At 40.1% G+C, this 18,347-nt stretch overlaps 1 protein-coding gene across 21 annotated transcripts in view; it reads right to left on the reverse strand.

Annotated features, from left to right (window-relative positions):
* Window positions 1–18,347, reverse strand: part of LOC105464528 (RNA binding fox-1 homolog 2) — a 296,663-nt gene that overhangs the window by 230,991 nt on the left and 47,325 nt on the right. The gene's annotated exons all lie outside the window — the stretch shown is intronic.

The following is an 18,347-nucleotide window of genomic DNA, read 5'->3' on the forward strand; positions in this document are numbered from 1 at the left end:
ATATTTGAGACGAAAAAAATTATCACGGTCATAATGCCTATACTGGCCCCGTCATAATGTCATAATACCTACACAGTCTCATTTGTTGGTTTTAATCCACAAACCCTAATGCAGTCAGGATCTATACATTAGATTTATGATTTCTACATTCTACATATAGAACCAGAGCATTTCTCCAGGGATTCCACTAAAATTAAATCAGCTGATTAGAGGACCATGCTAAAGAGGCCAAGGTCACGTGTCTGCTACCCATGTGAACCAGTTAGCAACACTCTCTCCTACAGCCACAACATACACCCTGTTGTAAACATATATCCTTGGTTTTACTCTGAAATTAAGGCAAATAATCACCTTTTCTGGGGGAAAAAAATGTATCTACTAATGTCAAATATTATAATCAGATTTTATTCTTTAGAAAACAGTTATTGTCTTTCAAATAATATTTTCAATCATCCATTCTTTCTTTCAATACTTACTTACTCAATACTTACCACACACCAGTCGATAATCTCAAAAGGCTGGCGCCAAAGGACAAATAAATAGAGCTATGTGTGATATTCAATATAGCGAAGGTGTATATAGGTATGGTGACAGTACACAGAAGGAAAGGCTACCTCTAGAAGATGTCATGGAGAATGAGCAGGAGTTCATTTATGTAAATGAGGAAGGTAAGAGCATTCCACGGAGGGAGAACAAAGATTTACAAAGGGATGGTCATAAGACAACATAACAAACTTGAACTTTCAAGAATTTTACTAAGGCCAGGTTGAGAACTGAGAGATACGACCAGCTAAGAGAAGGCAAGACAACATCTTTCAGATTTTCTACCTAACCCAAATTAGGTTTTCCTAAAATGCCTTACTTTGAGTTAGATTTCCAGAGTAAAAGGGAAAAAAAATGTAATATCATGGAGATTTGTTCTCCTCATAGTCTCCATGATAAGAATAACAGCCAAAATGAGGTACATCCTTCTGAAAATGAAGCTGTTAGTGGCTGAGACCCTCAAAGAAGAGGTTCTTTTGTCTGCAGAGCAAAACCCAAATTTGCTGCCCTATGAGGTAGAATGAAAATTTCCTTATTCTTCTCAGAGAAATTAGTTTACAAAGTGGTCAGTGAAGCTTACTCATCAATTCTCCTTTCCTGTGGCTGTCTGAAACTCAGCATGTTGAATAGTTGACAAGCAAATTTACATTAACTTTAAAAAGCACCTTCATCCCCACATAAAACCCCAACACACAAACACAAAAACGTACTGCACACTCACATCCTACAAGCTCGACAGGAAAAGGATCAGTATATGTATGAGGGGAAAGCTATCTATCAGCTGTAGCAATCACAGAACACAAGTAGAAGAAAGTAAACTTTTTACTGAAGCAATTATATATAGAGAAATAGGCAAAAATCCTAAGTGCATAACTCAATGAATGTTCACAAAGTGACTGTCCCCCCGCCCCCTGCCATGTAACTAACACCTAGGCCAAGAAATAGGACATTACCAGCACTACAGAAGCCCATCCTGTGCCTTTGCAAAGTCACTCCCACCAGCCCACAATGACTTTATTTAACACCATAAATCCACTCTGCCTGTTTTGAAGTTTATATTAATGGAATCACATATTATGCATTCTTTTGTGTTGGCTTCTTTCACTCCACATTATATTTGTAAAACTGATCCATTTGTTGACTGTATTCCATCTTATAAATATATCATAATTTACTGAAAAATATTTCAGTAATGTTGAAAGGCCTCTGCGCCATTTCCAGCTTGGGGCTATTCCTAAAAATTCTTGTACATGTCTTTCAGTGCACACATGTACACATTTCGACTGGGTATGCCCTGGAGTGGAACGACTAGTTATAGCCTGTTGCCCAGGCTGGAGTGTAGTGGTGCAATCATAGCTCACTGCAGCCTTGAAATCCTGAACTCAAGCAATCCTCCTGCCTCAGACTCTGGAGTAGTTGGAACAACAGACACATGGTATTATGCTCAGTCAACTTTAAAAAAAAAATTGTAGAGACAAGGTCTTACTATGTTGTTGCCCAGGTTGGTCTTAAAGTCCTGGTCTAAAGCAATCCTCCTGCCTCAGCCTCCCTCCCAAGTAGCTAGGAATACAGGTGTGCACCACCACATCTAGCTTTACTTTCTTAATGGTGTCTTTTAATGAACAGATAATTCCTAAGTTTAATGTAGTGAAATTATCATTTTTTCCTTTATAGTCAGCATGTATATCCAGTTCAAGTAAAGAATATCATGAAAACATTCTCCTATGTTTTCTTTTAGAAACTTTCATAAAGTAGCATTTGAAATGTGAATTTTCCTATAATTCGAGCACTTTGGGAAGCTGTGCCACTGCACTCTAGCCTGGGCAATAGAGCGAGACCTTGTCTCAAAATAAAAAATTTTTTTAAAGTCCTACAAAAAAAAAAAAAATGCACAATGAAGTTTTCTTCCACCTAATAGGTCAAACAACTGAATCTATGAATTAAGCAAGATTACATTAAATTAAACTCCACAAGCTTTTATCAAGTGCCTCGTATGTACCCAGGACTGTTAGGTGCTACAAGAGATGAAAATGATAAGAGATGTTCCCTAACCTAAGTGAATACTAACCTTAGCTAATAGCATGACATCAAATATCAATTGTGTCGAGTGTTTAAATAAAACTGAGAATTCTGACATTGGAGCCCAAAAATAATACATAACCCTCCACCATCCTCAGCTATCCAAGCTGATTTTCACTTCAACAAAGAACAGGAGGACAAAGGCATTTCCTTATTACTGCTACTGTTTCTAATACACACATCTAAAATCCACCCCATTTACCACTTTTCTTAAGAGTACAAGAAAGATCTTAAAAATGTAAGTTATAAGTCCAGCATCTTCTAGTCCAACTACTTAAAAGAAACAGCAGAATCCAGAAATAATACAATTTTTCCCAGAATAAAAAAAATCTAGGTCATTCTAGCTAGAGAACAGTGGGGCAGGAAAGGAAAAACATGTATATGTATACACATATGCTTTCACACACCCACACAACCCTAAACTTTTTCTTAAGTGTTTTCCAATTTTCTTGTCCACAATTACTTATCCCCTTCTTCCTGATCTTAAGAGAGAAAGGTTACAAAAAAAAAAAAAAAAAAAAAAAAAAGCCAAACTTAAAAAGAGTCCCAGTAGGTTAGAGATCAAATATATTTATGGCCTTTTTTAATGAAAGACAAATTTAGGGAAGGTCGATTCAGGATGAAAAGTTTAAAGGGTTAGTTAAGGGAAGGGATAGTCATTCAACCAATTTAGATGAGCAACAAGTTTTTAAAGTAAACAGAGTCATCGAGTTTTGTCTATTCTCCTATTCTATCATAAGCCTCAAAATAGAATTCTGCACCTCTCTTAAACATGCAGAACAGGAGGGGAAAGAAGCAGTCTGCTAATTTTACAGGTCAAGGTAAACCAGATGCTTCACAGACTGGGCTTCTAAGTCTTAAGCACATTTTCTGAATTAAAGCAAGACTCTATCAGTAGAGCTTAAGAGAAGATCTTGAGCTAAGGTAGTAAACAAGAAGAAAAGAAGCTCATGGAATTGAAACTCTTTTATCAGGAAAGTGTTCAAAGTCACTCCTCTGATGCAAAACAATAGGCAAAGCCTTGACCTAAGGATTAAACTGTTCAACAGGAACCAGAATTTCCCATGGCATTCACTCATTCAACAAACTTTCATAAATGTACACCTACTATGGTCCCATAATGCTAGGCACCATGAATACAGTGTGGAAAACAGACATAGTCCTTTCTCTCATGAAGCTCAGTAGAACTGGGGAAAAAGACATTATACCATTATAAGGAAATAAATATTTAGCGACAAACGATGAGAATTTAAGAAAAAACAATGTAAGGAGTCTTCAGAGTGATCCCAACTGAAGATATCTTGTTGCTTCACCCCATCAATTCCTGCGATTTTCCTCCAACATCTACTACTGTCTCGACCAGCAATCTATCCCCACATTCTGAATGCTGTCTCTGCTCAAGCAAATCAGCAAGATTTCATGGTACGGCTTGAATTCAGCACTGCAAACGGTGCCTCCTGCACATGGCACTGAAGAGTACTTGACAAGTGCACATCCCAAAGACAGCAAAGAGCTGTAAAGTGAAGTGGGGTCTCAAGAGCCCCTCATACACCCTCCTTGCACAGTGCCCTAGAAGATAAAAAGAGGTACCTGTCTGCCTCTAGATCAGAACTTCTGCCTTTCTGCCAATTCAAAAGCAGTTTTTGTACAACTTCATAAGAATCTACAATTACCCCAAATAAAAATTTCCATTAAAAAAAAAAAAAAGAAAAGCAGCTTTTATGGTCGGGCACGATGGCTCACGCCTGTAATCCCAGCACTTTGGGAGGCCAAGACGGGTGGATCACTTGAGGCCAAGAGTTTGAGACCAGCCTGGCAACATGGTAAAACCCAGTCTCTACTAAAAACACAAAAATTAGTCAGGCACGGTGATGTGTGCCTCTGTAGTCTCAACTACTTGGGAGGCTGAGGCACAAGAATCTCTCGAACTCAGGAGGTGGAGGCTGCAGTGAGCCGAGATCGCGCACGCCACTGCACTCCAGCTTGGGCAAAAGAGGGAAACTTCGTCTCAAAAAAATAAAAGCAGCTTTTAGAGCCTTGAGGTCTCTCTATAAACACGACAAAATGGTTTGCCTCCTTCCTCTCTCCAGCATCAGCTCTTTATATATCAGAGGCAGGAAGTTAGTATGCTTAAAATGGGACAAGGATGACAATAAAAATAAGTTTAAAGTGATAATAAAAATAAGTTTACAGTGATTTTTTAAAAATCTTTTTACCACATTACCCTTAGAAAGAAGTTTCTTTCTGAGAAGGATTTGGGACTTATATATAACTCAGAATGTGGAAGAATATGTATCACCTTTAGGCCCAGAATACAATGGGTTGAGCCTGTCTCTCTGATACATGGCTAGCTGGGTGACACTGCACATGTGCAGTTTTCTCACTTGCAAAATGGACTTGAGGTCATTTATCCTAGAGTTCTGATCAACTAAATGAGATAACATGAGTCTGGTACCTGGCAAATAAGAACCACCTGAAAAACAAACAACATCTTACCTACCTTCTCTTCTTTACACCTATTCAAATGGGGGATTTTTAAAAATCATAGTGAGAAAAATCATATTGGTGAATTGAGAACATAATTCTCCACTGGTTGCAATGCTATGTTGCTAAGACTCACTCAAGAAGGGTGACCATGTGACTTGTCTTATGCTATCCCAATTTCAAATACTCTGACATATTATTCCTACTAGCATCAAAAACATCCCAAAAAATCAAATATTTCTGCAACCAAACTCTATCTCCCAGACATCCTCGCTACCTAGAAGCAGCACTAAAATTTTTCATCAGAGGATATATTGTACATTTGGCTCAAGAAACATGTGGCTGGGCATGGTGGCTCATGCCTGAAATCTCAGCACTTTGGGAGGCTGAGGCAGGAGGACTGCTCAAGGTCAAGAGCTTAAGACCAGAGTGGGCAATATAGAGAGACCCATCTCAAAAAAAAAAAAAGAAAGAAAAAAAAACACTCTTCAACTAACCAGGCATGCTGGTATGTACCTGTAGTCCCAGCTACTTTGGAGACTGAGGTAGGAGGATAGCTTGAGCCCAAGAGCTTGGGGCTGCAGTGAGCCATGATTGCACCACTGTAGTCCAGCCTGGGCAACAGAGTGAGACCCTATCTAAAAAAAAAAAAAAAAAGGAAGAAGAAGAAGGAGAGGAAGAAATGTGATCATGGTGCTTACAAGAGGACAAAAGGGACACTGAAAGTATGAAGAGGTCAAGACAACAAAGCAATGCTGCTAAGAGCTTCATGCCAACACAGTATATTTTTACATAGTCTATCCTAATAAGCTCACATTTATGCAACAACATCAGCACAACAGCTAAGTGGATTAGAATAAAATTGCAAAGACCTAAATGGACCCCTGGGATGGCAGAGTTTCTGTAATCATCAGCTAAATCCAAAAAACTAACAGTTGATACCAAGCATACCCTCAGTCTAACCAGGCAACTGAAATAGAAGCAAAATAGAAAATCAAGTATATATATAAAGTATATCCCTGGTGGAATCTAGAGGGCACAAAAGAACAATTCATAGTGCCTGCAGCTTAGTGTCACCAAAAAAAATCCTCTTTTAAGCTGTGCAGAGTGCCTGATACACTGCAGTAGCTGGGAAAACGGCCACATTCAAGCCCACGTCAGAGCACACCAGGTATGCTCCCTTGGCAACAATACTACATGGGATGCAGGTGCAAAACACCTTCCTACTTCCTTTGAGTTTAAAGTCACTGTCACACTCACCCTTTGGCACACAGCCAGACAGGGCCAGTGATACTCAGTTTACAATGTAAATAAATCATCCCCATGCAATGTTATATTTTGAACCATTTAGACAAGTGTGCAGGATTCAAAAAAATGAAAAATAAAGAGTGGCTTGTTTTCCCAAGTCTCATTCACATTCTCATGTTCGCAATCCCCATTTCTAGCAAATGCCTCCCAGGTCCAGAAAAAAATTCCTTTCCTAAATATTCACCATCTGCGTTTAATTTGGCCATTCCTTCCTCCCTCTCTTCTCTGCTCCCAACCCACAAGAAACATATACATATGTTTATGTTTATATATACATATATCCCCTCCTATTAACATTCTCTGAAAACAAATATAGAAAAGATTAGAAAGGAAAAGAGACTAGGAGAGGGAGGTAAACAGGGCAGGCAAAGGGAACAGTTCACAGAATGAGGCACAAAGACGAGAAGAGACGGTTGCTCTTGAGCTCCAGCAGTAAGGGCTGTTTCTGATTAGGTGCGTACAATTGCAGAGCTGCACAGGAAGTGCTGAGGGCGCCCTCTTGGTCGGCCCCATCCCAAACACACTGAAAACCTTTGTACTATAGCAGGCCCATCTGGAATCAGTTAGGACCAAGCTCCTAGCAGCCTTTCCTTTTTTCTTTTTTTTTTTTTTTTCAAAACACACACACACACACACACACACACACTCTAAAACCGCTTAGCTCAGTTTTCCTGCCTGCAACCTTCTCATCCCTTCCTTCCAAATCATCCCTTCTTTCCAAATCACCCTTCGGAACATATTTCTCCAACGGCTCTTCTGGGGTCACCACTAACAAGATGAGTCATATAAGAACATAAAGCATTCAGAGAGCTAGCATCCTCCCTAGAACCCAAATACCCCCAAAAAAGTACAGTCTTCATGCAACTAAAATCCCTTTTTAGACCATTTTGGGGTTTTTTTTAAATGCTATTTTTAGAAATTCAAAGTGGCCTACTTTTTTTAAGGATTTAAATGAAGCATCTCCTTTAGGAAACTGTTTTCATTTGTTCTATCTTCTAAATCATGCAAAAAGTAGGAAAAAAAGAAACTCTGGCATAGTTCTCCTAGCATTCAAAAGGAAAAATATTTTTCCATTCACAATCCTAAGTTAAATCACTTATATTCGCTTCTGTAAAATTGATTTCTACCGATGCTTTCTCAAAAAAAAAAAAAAAAGGAACTTACCCAGTACTGTCGTAAATGTCTAGCACTAAGACTCAGGAGACCTGGACAATAGTCTTGATGGCCACTAAGTAGCCATATGGCTTGGAATAAATTATTTATGCTTCCTAGGTCTCTATTTTTTCACCAGTAATATGGGGCAAGGCAGATTCTTTCCAGCACCACAACTTCCTCAAATCCCACACACCTAATAAAACATAAGAGTACACACAAAACTGGCCTCCAGTTTCACCTAGGAATCATCACTTTAAAGAAATGTTCTTATTACCTACCAAAGACTGTACAGAAAGGAATTGTGTGTGGGTAGAGAGAATGGACAGAGGCTGTCAGCTGGCACCCTCTTCTATGAGCCATATTCCCTGTCCTCATAGTGCTTAGAGACATCATAACCAAGAAAGGCCATTAAAATGTTTAAGGAAAGTACAAGCCTAGCCATCTGGGCCCAGCAAACTGACCAAAGAAGTGCAGCACCAAGACCTGCAGAATTAAATTCACTACTAAGCTACTGAAATGTAACTTGTCCTTTGTGCTCAGTTTTAAAGCATCTTATTTTAATTGATCTCAATAAATATTTACCAAATCAATCAAGAAGGCCAGATTCAAATATAAAAAAAAGAATAGAAACTGCCCTATCCTCAAGAAGTTTATAATCTACAGGCAACAGAGAGAGATGTTCAAAGACAATTTTAGTCCAATACTTGATAATGATTAGGTAATCATAAAGTACTGTGAGAGTCCTAACTGATGCTTCCTCCATGAGCCTTCTTTGACAGTCTACACCTTTTTAGAGCTCTTTCTCTTATTTTCTTCCATTAAACTGTTCTAATAAATCTGAAAATTATATTTCACCATAAAATTTAAAGGTTGGTACTATCAACTGCCTAAACTTACAGAAGTCAGTAACTGTTTAACAAGTAGTTTATATCCACAGAGGGGGGACAGACCTACATAAACCATCTCCCAAGCCACACTGGTGACAACCAGAGCAGGAACACTGAAAACTCCCTCAATAGGAGCGCCACCTTTATACCTATGGCAATTAGGAACCAATTCTTGACCTAAGGCTGGGTTCTAGGCATTAAGAACCAGTCCAGCAAGTAAAACGTTTGAGATTAGAATTGTCTGTTGTCAGCCCCTCAGACACAACCAGAATGGCAATTGCTGTGAACCACATACAAGGTTTTTGCCAAGAAGTACACACAGTATCTGCTCTCATCTGTTTTCTTCTCAACTAAAAACGGTCTAGTTCTTAAAGGGCCTGTTTTACCATTTCACGTCCAGAAGGAGAGAAAATTATTCCTAAATGGGCTGAGGCCTTAATCTCATATGCTAAGTAACCTGAAGGATGAGTGGGTTCCTTTTCCTTGGCCGTGGCAGAGGGGACCGACCCCATTGTGGGCAGGCTCCCTAAAAATGTATTCTCTTCAGTGTGTTAAACTTCCCCTCTCTACGCTGGCAAGACTTCAAACACATTCGGAGAGAAGTAAGACTATATGAGGTGGGGTTCCCAAAACAGCAGGGTCACATTTCCTCCTGGAACGTGGAAAGCTGAACTGTAGGAGGTGCCTATAAGAGATCTGGCCCAGTCCTGAAACATTAATACACTTCAAATTAGGCACAGAGAACTTGGCAGCTCGGCTGACTCCCAGACCAGCTCTAAACAAAACTGGTCAGGATTCTTCGTGGCAAACAGCAGTAGAAGGAGCCAATCAAAATGGTTGGCCCTGCCAAAGAATTGCCGCCTTTTCCTTAAAGGGAAAACACTTCAAGGGGAGTGTGGCTGTATTTCTAAGGAGAGAAAAGGAGTTTTTAGATTTTCTGAACTCCTACATCCAGTTGCTTTATTTCTGTAAATTCCTTTTCCTACATTTGTTCTCGTCTCTAACAACACCAGCATTGCCACTGGGTATAATAAAAAACAGGCTAGGCTAAGCACAGTAGCTCACGCCTGTAATCCCAGCACTTTGGGAGGCCAAGGCGGGTAGATCACGAGGTCAGGAGTTCAACACCAGCCTGACCAACATGGTGAAACCCCGTCTCTACTGAGAATACAAAAATTAGCCAGGCGGGGTGGCACGCACCTGTAATCCCAGCTACTCGGGAGGCTGAGGCAGGAGAATCACTTGAACCCAGGAGGCAGAGGTTGCGGTGAGCCGAGATCGCACCACTGCACTCCAGCCTGGGTGACAGAGTGAGACTCCATAAAAGAAAAAATCACAGGTTAGAGCTTTACAGAAAGACGCCAGAATCCTAACACTACTTTAACCAAAGGAGGCAGGGCATCCCCCCTCATCTTATTGCCTTCATCTTACTGCTACCACTTAAGGGCAAAGTCCTTCCAAAGATTCCTCCCCTGGAGTCTCATCTTTTCCCTACTGCCTCTTTCCTTTTCTCTGACCCTCTCTCCGCAGCCATTCAAAACTCAACAGAAATACTAAAGTAAATTTCATCCTGATGTGAGTCTCTCAACAGCGCAGACGCAGCGTAGTAGACAGGGCTTCTCAAACTAACTGTGAGGAGCAACCTTTTCTGTTAACTTTCCAATCCATCAGGGAATCATACTTTTGTAAGGTGCAGTAAAATGAACTACTAGAAAAATGAAATTCTAAAAAACAAGAAATATAAAATACAAGCCCCAGTTTTTTACTGTTAGACTTAACACTCATAAAAGTATTCTGTCAAATTGCTATTTGAGTTCTAAGTGCATACAAACAATCAATCTCTGCACCTATATTGTATGAATTGGTAATAAACAGCAAACTAATACCAGTCTACAAATGACACTTTAATTAGCACTGGTAAAAAGAAAGGAGAGCAAGCTTTGACACTACACAATCCTAGGGATGAACACAGCTCACTTACTAGTCATATGACCTTAAGCATATCATTTAATTTTTCTGAATCCCAATTTCTGCATTGATAAAACAGGAACATAATGTCACCAAATATTCTGCAAAGTTAAGGAAAGATTAAGAAAATGTAATGCCAAGAAACCTAACACAGTGCCTGATTTAGACTAGGAATCCAATGATATAACTATTACTATCAGGTTTTCTAGGTATTTCCTTTTATCATTCTCTTTTAATTTAAAGGCAATTCTAATCCCAGTAAATCCTAACCTTGGGAGTCAGTATTTTCAAAGCTAACTGTAACAAGCAAAATTCAGATCTATGATCTTTTATTGTCTTTAGTATCTTTTCCCTTTTGATGTCAGGAACAGAAAAAAAAAAAAAATCAAACTTTCGTGTTGTGCCAAAAATGAGTTCCCACTTGATCGCTAGTGTTTTCTGTTTGACCCAAAATATATTCCAATTTGATTTCTGGTCAAATTATTACCAGCTCAATCACTAATTCTGTTGCCATTCCAGACTTGTTATTGTTATTTTACTATATACTGAGTAGATACAAGAATATTTACAAATTATGTGAAGGATATAAATAACAACAAAAACATATGCCATTAGAATTCTAGTTTTTCCTCCACCTCCTGCCACCACCCCCAAATGTATCTTCCTACATGGGCTGAGCCCCTCCTTCACTACTGTCCTTAAAGATCTGAATTTAAGTCCTAACTGTCACTTCATGACCTATATAATCTTCAATAAATTGCATCCCCCCTTTTTTTTTTTTTTTTTGGAGACAGAGTCTCGCTTAGTCGCCCAGGCTGGAGTGCAATGGCGCGATCTCGGCTTACTGCAAGCTCCGCCTCCCGGGTTCACGCCATTCTCCTGCCTCAGCCTCCCGAGTAGCTGGGACTACAGGCGCCCGCCGCCTCGCCCGGCTAATTTTTTGCATCTTTAGTAGAGACGGGGTTTCACCGTGTTAGCCAGGATGGTCTCGATCTCCTGACCTCGTGATCCGCCCGCCTCGGCCTCCCAAAGTGCTGGGATTACAGGCGTGAGCCACCGTGCCCGGCCTGCATCCCCTCTCTTAAGACTATCTCTTACCTATCAAATGAAAAGGCTGAACAACATGGTTACTAACACTGTTTTCAGCTCCCTGCTTGATTTCAGCTAGGTTCAAGACTTTTCATGTTAAATCTCCTGACTTCTTACCTTTCTATTTTACACAATTCTAGTAGCCATTATCCACCCCTGAATTTGCTATACCAAATCCTCCAACCAAAAATTCTGACCACTACCACCACACCTTATTTTTTGCCTCAGTCCTTTCTTCTTTTTCTCAACAAGTACCTCCAGTCACTGAGGAGAGACAATTCCACCAGATCCTCCAAGATCTCCACCTCCCTCAACATCTAAAACCTTCCTTTCACAAATATTTCCCTTGTGTATTCAGAGCATAAGGGCTAAAAGGAAAGCCCCCAAGAATTCAATCCAACATTTTTATATATGAAACAAGACACATTTATAAAAGTAATAACAGAATGAATGAAAATATCTGCAAATGTGTATCGGAAAAAGGATCTGCTACATATGTAAAGAATTTCAAAATGAACTCAGCAAGAAAACAAACCACCTGGCCAGGCATGGTGCCTCACGCCTGTAATTCCAGCACTTTGGGAGGCCAAGGAAGGTAGATCACCTGAGGTCAGGAGTTCGAGGCCAGCCTGGCCAACATGGCAAAACCTCACCTCTACTAAAAATACAAAAAATTAGCTGGCCGCAGTGGCGTGTGCCTGTAATCCCAGCTACTCGGGAGGCTGAGGGAGGAGAATAGCTTGAACCCGGGAGGCGGAGGTTGCAGGGAGCCAAGATCGCATCACTGCACTCCAGCCTGGGTGACAGAGCAAGACTCCATCTCAAAAGAAAAAAAAAAGAAAAGAAAATGAACTGCTCGTTTTTAAAAAAATGAGCAAAATATTTAAAGAGACCCATTCAAAGAGATATGAATGACAAATATGCAAATGAAAGATGCTAAACATCATTAATATTTAGGAAAATACAAACTGAAGCCATGAAGAGACACCACTATATACCTATCAGAAGGACTCTCATTTAAAAAAAAAAAAAAGAACTGACAACAGCAAATAGTGGAAGGAATGTAGATACATTCAATGCTGACGAGAATCCAAAGTGGTATAGCCACTTTGGGAAACAGTTTGGCAGTTTCTCATACACTTATACACTTCATATACACTTATATGACCCAGCATTCCCACCCTTAGGTATTTACCCAAGAGAAATGAAGCTACTCAACAGCATTACTAATACCTAAAACAGCACCGGCGAATCTCAAAAGAATTAGACTAAGTGAAAGAAGCCATACTCGAAAAGCTACATAATACATGATTCCATTTATATAACGTTTTAGAAACGGCAAAATCATAGGAACAGAAATCTGATCAGTGATGCCAGTGGCTGGGGATGGAAGAGAGGACTGACTGTGAAAGAGCCTGAGGGAACTTTCTATGGTAATGGACACATTTTATATCTTGATTGTGGTAGTGGTTACATGCCTGTATTACATTTGTCAAAATTCATAGAAATATAACCTTAAAAGAATGAATTTTACTGCGTGTAAATTATATCTAAATATATATATATACACACACACACACACATACACGTATACATATGTGTATATGTATAAAATCCTCCTCAAAAAAAACAGCCCTGTTCCCCTTCCGTCACAGAGGAGTTAGCACAGCAGCCAAGGACACAGGTGGGTGAGGAACTGAGGAATCAAGGATGCACAGGACAGCAGGCCCAGAGGCCAAAGACAAGAGTAGTTGGGGGTCAGGGGACACTGGAGGACTACAGGTAAAGCTGGGAAACTCTAGGGAGGTTAGGAAGCCACAAGGAAGAATAGGCCAAAAGAGCCCATTTACTGAGGATTCCAGACCATGAGGAATAGGGTACAGAGGTGGTGGAGACAGCCATCGTGGTTGGAAAACTGGCAACACTGAGCAAATAAGTAAACATATTGGGGATAAGGGGAGCCAAGTTTTTCCCTACTAGAGAATATATTTACAAATACGGAAAGAGGTTGGCTGCATTTAATGGAGTTATCAGTGTGAATTCATGATTTTATAATATAAAATGCTTTGTTTTATAATTTAAAATATGTAACACACATGCAAACATCGCACATGTATATATACATATATAGCACACAAAGATACGAAAATATAGATGTAATGTGGTATATATGTGTTTATGTACATATATATGTACATACATACAATTTCTAGCTGTTTGCTGAGAGAGCCTAGAGGCAATGACACTCTAGTAGCAATATGCATACCCACCACCCAGATGTTGGCTTCTAATTACTATCCTCCATTTAAAAGAACCAGAGTCTCTTGGAAATGGCTGATTTCAGGGCTTTGGAAGGAAAAGTACAAAATAAACTTGGAAAACCTTCTTGTGACAGAAAATAAAGAAATACCCCATGAATGATGGGGACAGGTCAACAAGACAAAGAAACCAGCATAAAGCAGGTCCCAAGGGCTAAACTTTCAAACTCCCTCAAGCTTGAGGAGTCCATTTGATAGAAATAAACAAACGAAAAAGGGAAATTCTTTGTAATAGAATGACATCTAACAAATACAGGCAGACACAGAAATAGAGGACCAGCATTTGACAGAATAAAACTGGTTGGTTCAGGAAAGAGTAGTCAATAGTGCTAAGGAGGTTAGGTATAGATCTGCTGAGGAACAGGATAGTAGTATAATTTCAGAATACCTTTCCACAAGACGATAATCGATTACAAAAGGAAAAATGATGAATCTGATGTGGAGAAACCTAGCAGACATCAGCTTAACCAGCTGTTCAAGGTTAACAATATTACTGACAGTGGGATGAGGGGGACAGCATTTGCCTCCAGATATGATGCAACGAGAAGAGCATGGCATCGTTGCAGTGGTATGCCTGCCAAAAACGATATTACTGCTGTCATGAAGAAACAGACAGACTCAGATCTAGACTCTTCAAAATGTCAAGGACATGAAAGAAAGGTGAAGGCTGAGGAACTGTTCCAAGCTGAAGAGGTCTGAGATGACATGCAACTAAATGCAACGCATATTCCTAGACAAGACACTGGACCAAAAAGGAAAAAGACATTGCTGGGACTGCTGGCAAAATGTTAATGGAGTCTGTGGATGGATGGTCACGTTGTACTAATACTGATTTCCTGATTTGGAGAGCTATGCCAGTTATACAGGAAAGTCCTATTTTGGGGAATACACATTGAAGTGTTTGGGAGTGAAGGAATATCACATCTGCGGCTTGCTCTCAAAAAAAGCTCAGAAAGGGAACAATGAAAAACAGTATGTATGTACACAAACCCCACACACAAACATACAGAGTGAGCAATGAAGCAGATGCAGTAATATATTAACAACTGGGGAATCCAAGTGAAGAGAATCTAGGAGTTTGGGGTGTTTTGTGGGTTGCCAACTGCTCTGTTAACTTTTCTCTAATTGTGAAATTATTTCAAAATAAAGAATCAAGGGAAAAAAATAATAGCCATCCATTGCCAGGAATTTAAGAGTACAATGTCTTTGATTCTCACAACAAAAGCTGATCCTAAAGCTCAGAAAGGTTAAAACGTGGTTCAACAAGTGTCAGTGCCATATTAACTCGAGTCTGTCAAACTCTGGAGCCTTTAATCTTCTACCACACCATGCTACCTCATTCGACAAATAGGTAACTATCATGTAACGAAGTATGTGCCAATATCTTTACTTATCATTGAGGATGGAAAATCAAACAGACCATCCCTGCCCTCAAGGAATTCAGGCTAACAGAGATAGCCTTTACTTATAAACTAGTAAAGGGTTATTGGTGCTATGGTTTGCCTTTACTTGTACAGGGAACGTTGGGCCTTTACCATAAATTCGTTATGACCTATTAGAAGGTAACATTTGAGATGTATAGAAAAAATAGACCAATGGCCACAGTGGAATATACTTAGGTCATGTAGGTAAAAGATCCTATGTGATCAACACAGACACACCTCTCCAAGGCTTGAATACCCATAAGTAGGAAAAAGAATGGGGGGAATCTAGAGGAATATATTTGGGGATCTCCAACTATTCCTTCCCTTAGGTTTTCATCCTCAGAGGTGTTCCATGTTTTGTTTAAAGAGATCATTTTCTAAGAAGTAGTGGTTGTGGTGAGATTAGAACTATTTGGCCCAATTACTAAACTGGGTAATTGCCAAAAGGCCTACCCTGGTTTTCTAATGCTTTTCTACTCAAAGCAAAGGAGTAACTCTTGTGAATGAAAGAGAGCAGAAGTTAAATCTCTACCAAAGCACAAAGCATCAGGTTTACTTTCTTTTTTTTTTTTTTTTTTTTTTGAGACAGAGTCTCGCTCTGTAGCCCAGGCTGGAGTGCAGTGGCCGGATCTCAGCTCACTGCAAGCTCCGCCTCCCGGGTTTACGCCATTCTCCCGCCTCAGCCTCCCAAGTAGCTGGGACTACAGGCGCCCGCCACCTCGCCCGGCTAGTTTTTTGTATTTCTTAGTAGAGACAGGGTTTCACCATGTTAGCCAGGATGGTCTCGATCTCCTGACCTCGTGATCCGCCCATCTCGGCCTCCCAAAGTGCTGGGATTACAGGCTTGAGCCACCGCGCCCAGCCCAGGTTTACTTTCAAAGCCAAATTTATCCCCAAAGTAACCAGGTTTTACCATCAATTATATGCAAATTAAGCAGTTTTCTTCTGGTTATAAATCAATTAGGGGCAGCAGGGTGCTATGTCTCTTGGTATTGCCCTGAGTTTTGCAAGTAGCTTGCGTACAGACCATACACCACTTACAAGACAAGAAAGTGGAAGACCCAATAGTAAATATGACAATATCTGCCCTCAGAGAACTTACAGTTTAGCAGGGGGGACAGATAAATTAAAAGAAGGGACACCTTCCAGATTGGAATGGGATCTGGGTCAGGAAAGGCTTCCTTGAAAAGAAAATACCATTTGGCTGAGATCTAAGGAACAACCTGACTTTGCACGCTTATGTATTTATGTTATATGTTTTACTTTATGGAGAATTTTCTGAGTAGAGAGGTAAAAAGAGATACAAGAAAAATGGTATAAAGGCACAGAGGAGAGAAAGATAGCAAGTGATTCCATTCTGCTGGGACATAAATACTAAGAAAGAAGCCTGTAAAGGGCTTTTAGTAGTGGAATAATAAACTTTTAATCACCAAAACAACTTTATGGTAGTAATTATTATCTTCATTTTACTAATGAAAAAACTGAGCCTTGAGAAAAGTCAGGTAGATTGAGCAAGGTCCCACAACAAAAAAAATGCAGATCAACTGTAAAACCCATCCTCTTTCTGTTCTATTTCCCTCAGAGTTATACACAGAATGTAGCCAGTTCCTTGGATTTCACAGACAAATCACCTTTTCCCTAGATACTCAGCCCTTGGTATTTAACACTTTCAAAAATCCAAACATTCAGCCAGTCGCGGTGGCTCACGCCTGTAATCCCAGCACTTTGGGAGGAAAGGTGGGCAAGATCACTTGAGGCCAGGAGTTCGAGACCAGCCTGGCCAACATGGTAAAACCTTATCTCTACTAAAAATACAAAAATTAGCCAGGTGTGGTGGTGCACATCTGTAGTCCCAGCTACTCAGCAGACTGGAGCATAAGAATCCCTTGAACCTGGGAGGTGGAGACTGCAGTAAGCCAAGATCATGCCACTGTACTTCAGCCTGGGTGACAGAGCAAGACTCCTTTCAAAGAAAAAAATTACAATTAAAAATTTTAAAATATAAAAATCCAAGCATTCACCGAAGTTAATTTTAGCTTCATTGGGAGGTCAATCCCTTAGTAAAATTGAATATAACCATTTTTATGGTTTTACTGGTTTTCCCCAATGTGAATTTGCATACAAAAAATTCAACATTTTCCCCTTATGTTTGAGGCCCCAAAAGATCAAGGCAGCAGTAAGAAGGCAGCCCACACAGAATTCACTGTATACCCTGTAACGCACAACACATCAGCATCTATTTTATCCGGCAGCAGGAAGACTTATAAGTTAAGACCCCACAATTATCCCTGTAGAGAGAGGCACACCAAAGGGAATGTAGGCATAACAGCTACAATAATGGTAACACAAATAGCCATCTGTACTTACAGCCAATCATGCCCAGGGCTTTTAAACACCCACATCCCTACTGCCTCCCTCTCTCTCCATGCAGGTGGGCAAATTCCTTTCTATTCTTCTCCAACCCACATAATTCCAGGGGAATAGATAATCTGATGCTAGGAGCAAGAAGCAAAGAAAGCTGCTATACTTTTGAACACAAAAAACCAAAAAGGAAGAGTCCTAATTCCCCCACCCTGTGTTCTACACATTAAACCAGTATGTCTCTATTCCTTCTACTGTCTAAAACACAGAAACATAGCTCCTGTTACATCCCCCAGGTCCCTTTCCCTAACTTCCACCAGTCCCAGCTAGTTTAGACCCTCCTACCCCCATCTCCCCATTTATTCAGTTCTCTCAATGCACTTATCACATTATAGGTCTTGTTGGTACCAGTCTCCCTACTACACTGGGAGCCCCTAAGGTCATGGACTGTCTCTCTCTGCCTTCCTCCACATCCTCAACAGCCAGCATGGTACAGGACATACGGGTGCTAAATAAAGATTTGCTGGGTGATTACAAGAACTGCAGAATGAACAGGAAAGTAGGTAGGAGAAAAGGAAATGGTTGGACAGTAATTTGAGGTCTGAGGGTCCAGGATATCTGAATAGAAACCATGCCACAGTCCCTACAATGGAACATGTTGAGTGCAATAGTTACATAAGCAAAATCATCCTTTAATAGTCTCTGATAGACAGTTTTAGAACAAAAGCTGT

The sequence above is a fragment of the Macaca nemestrina genome, chromosome 15 (assembly GCF_043159975.1).
Source record: "Macaca nemestrina isolate mMacNem1 chromosome 15, mMacNem.hap1, whole genome shotgun sequence".
Classification (NCBI taxonomy): domain Eukaryota; kingdom Metazoa; phylum Chordata; class Mammalia; order Primates; family Cercopithecidae; genus Macaca; species Macaca nemestrina.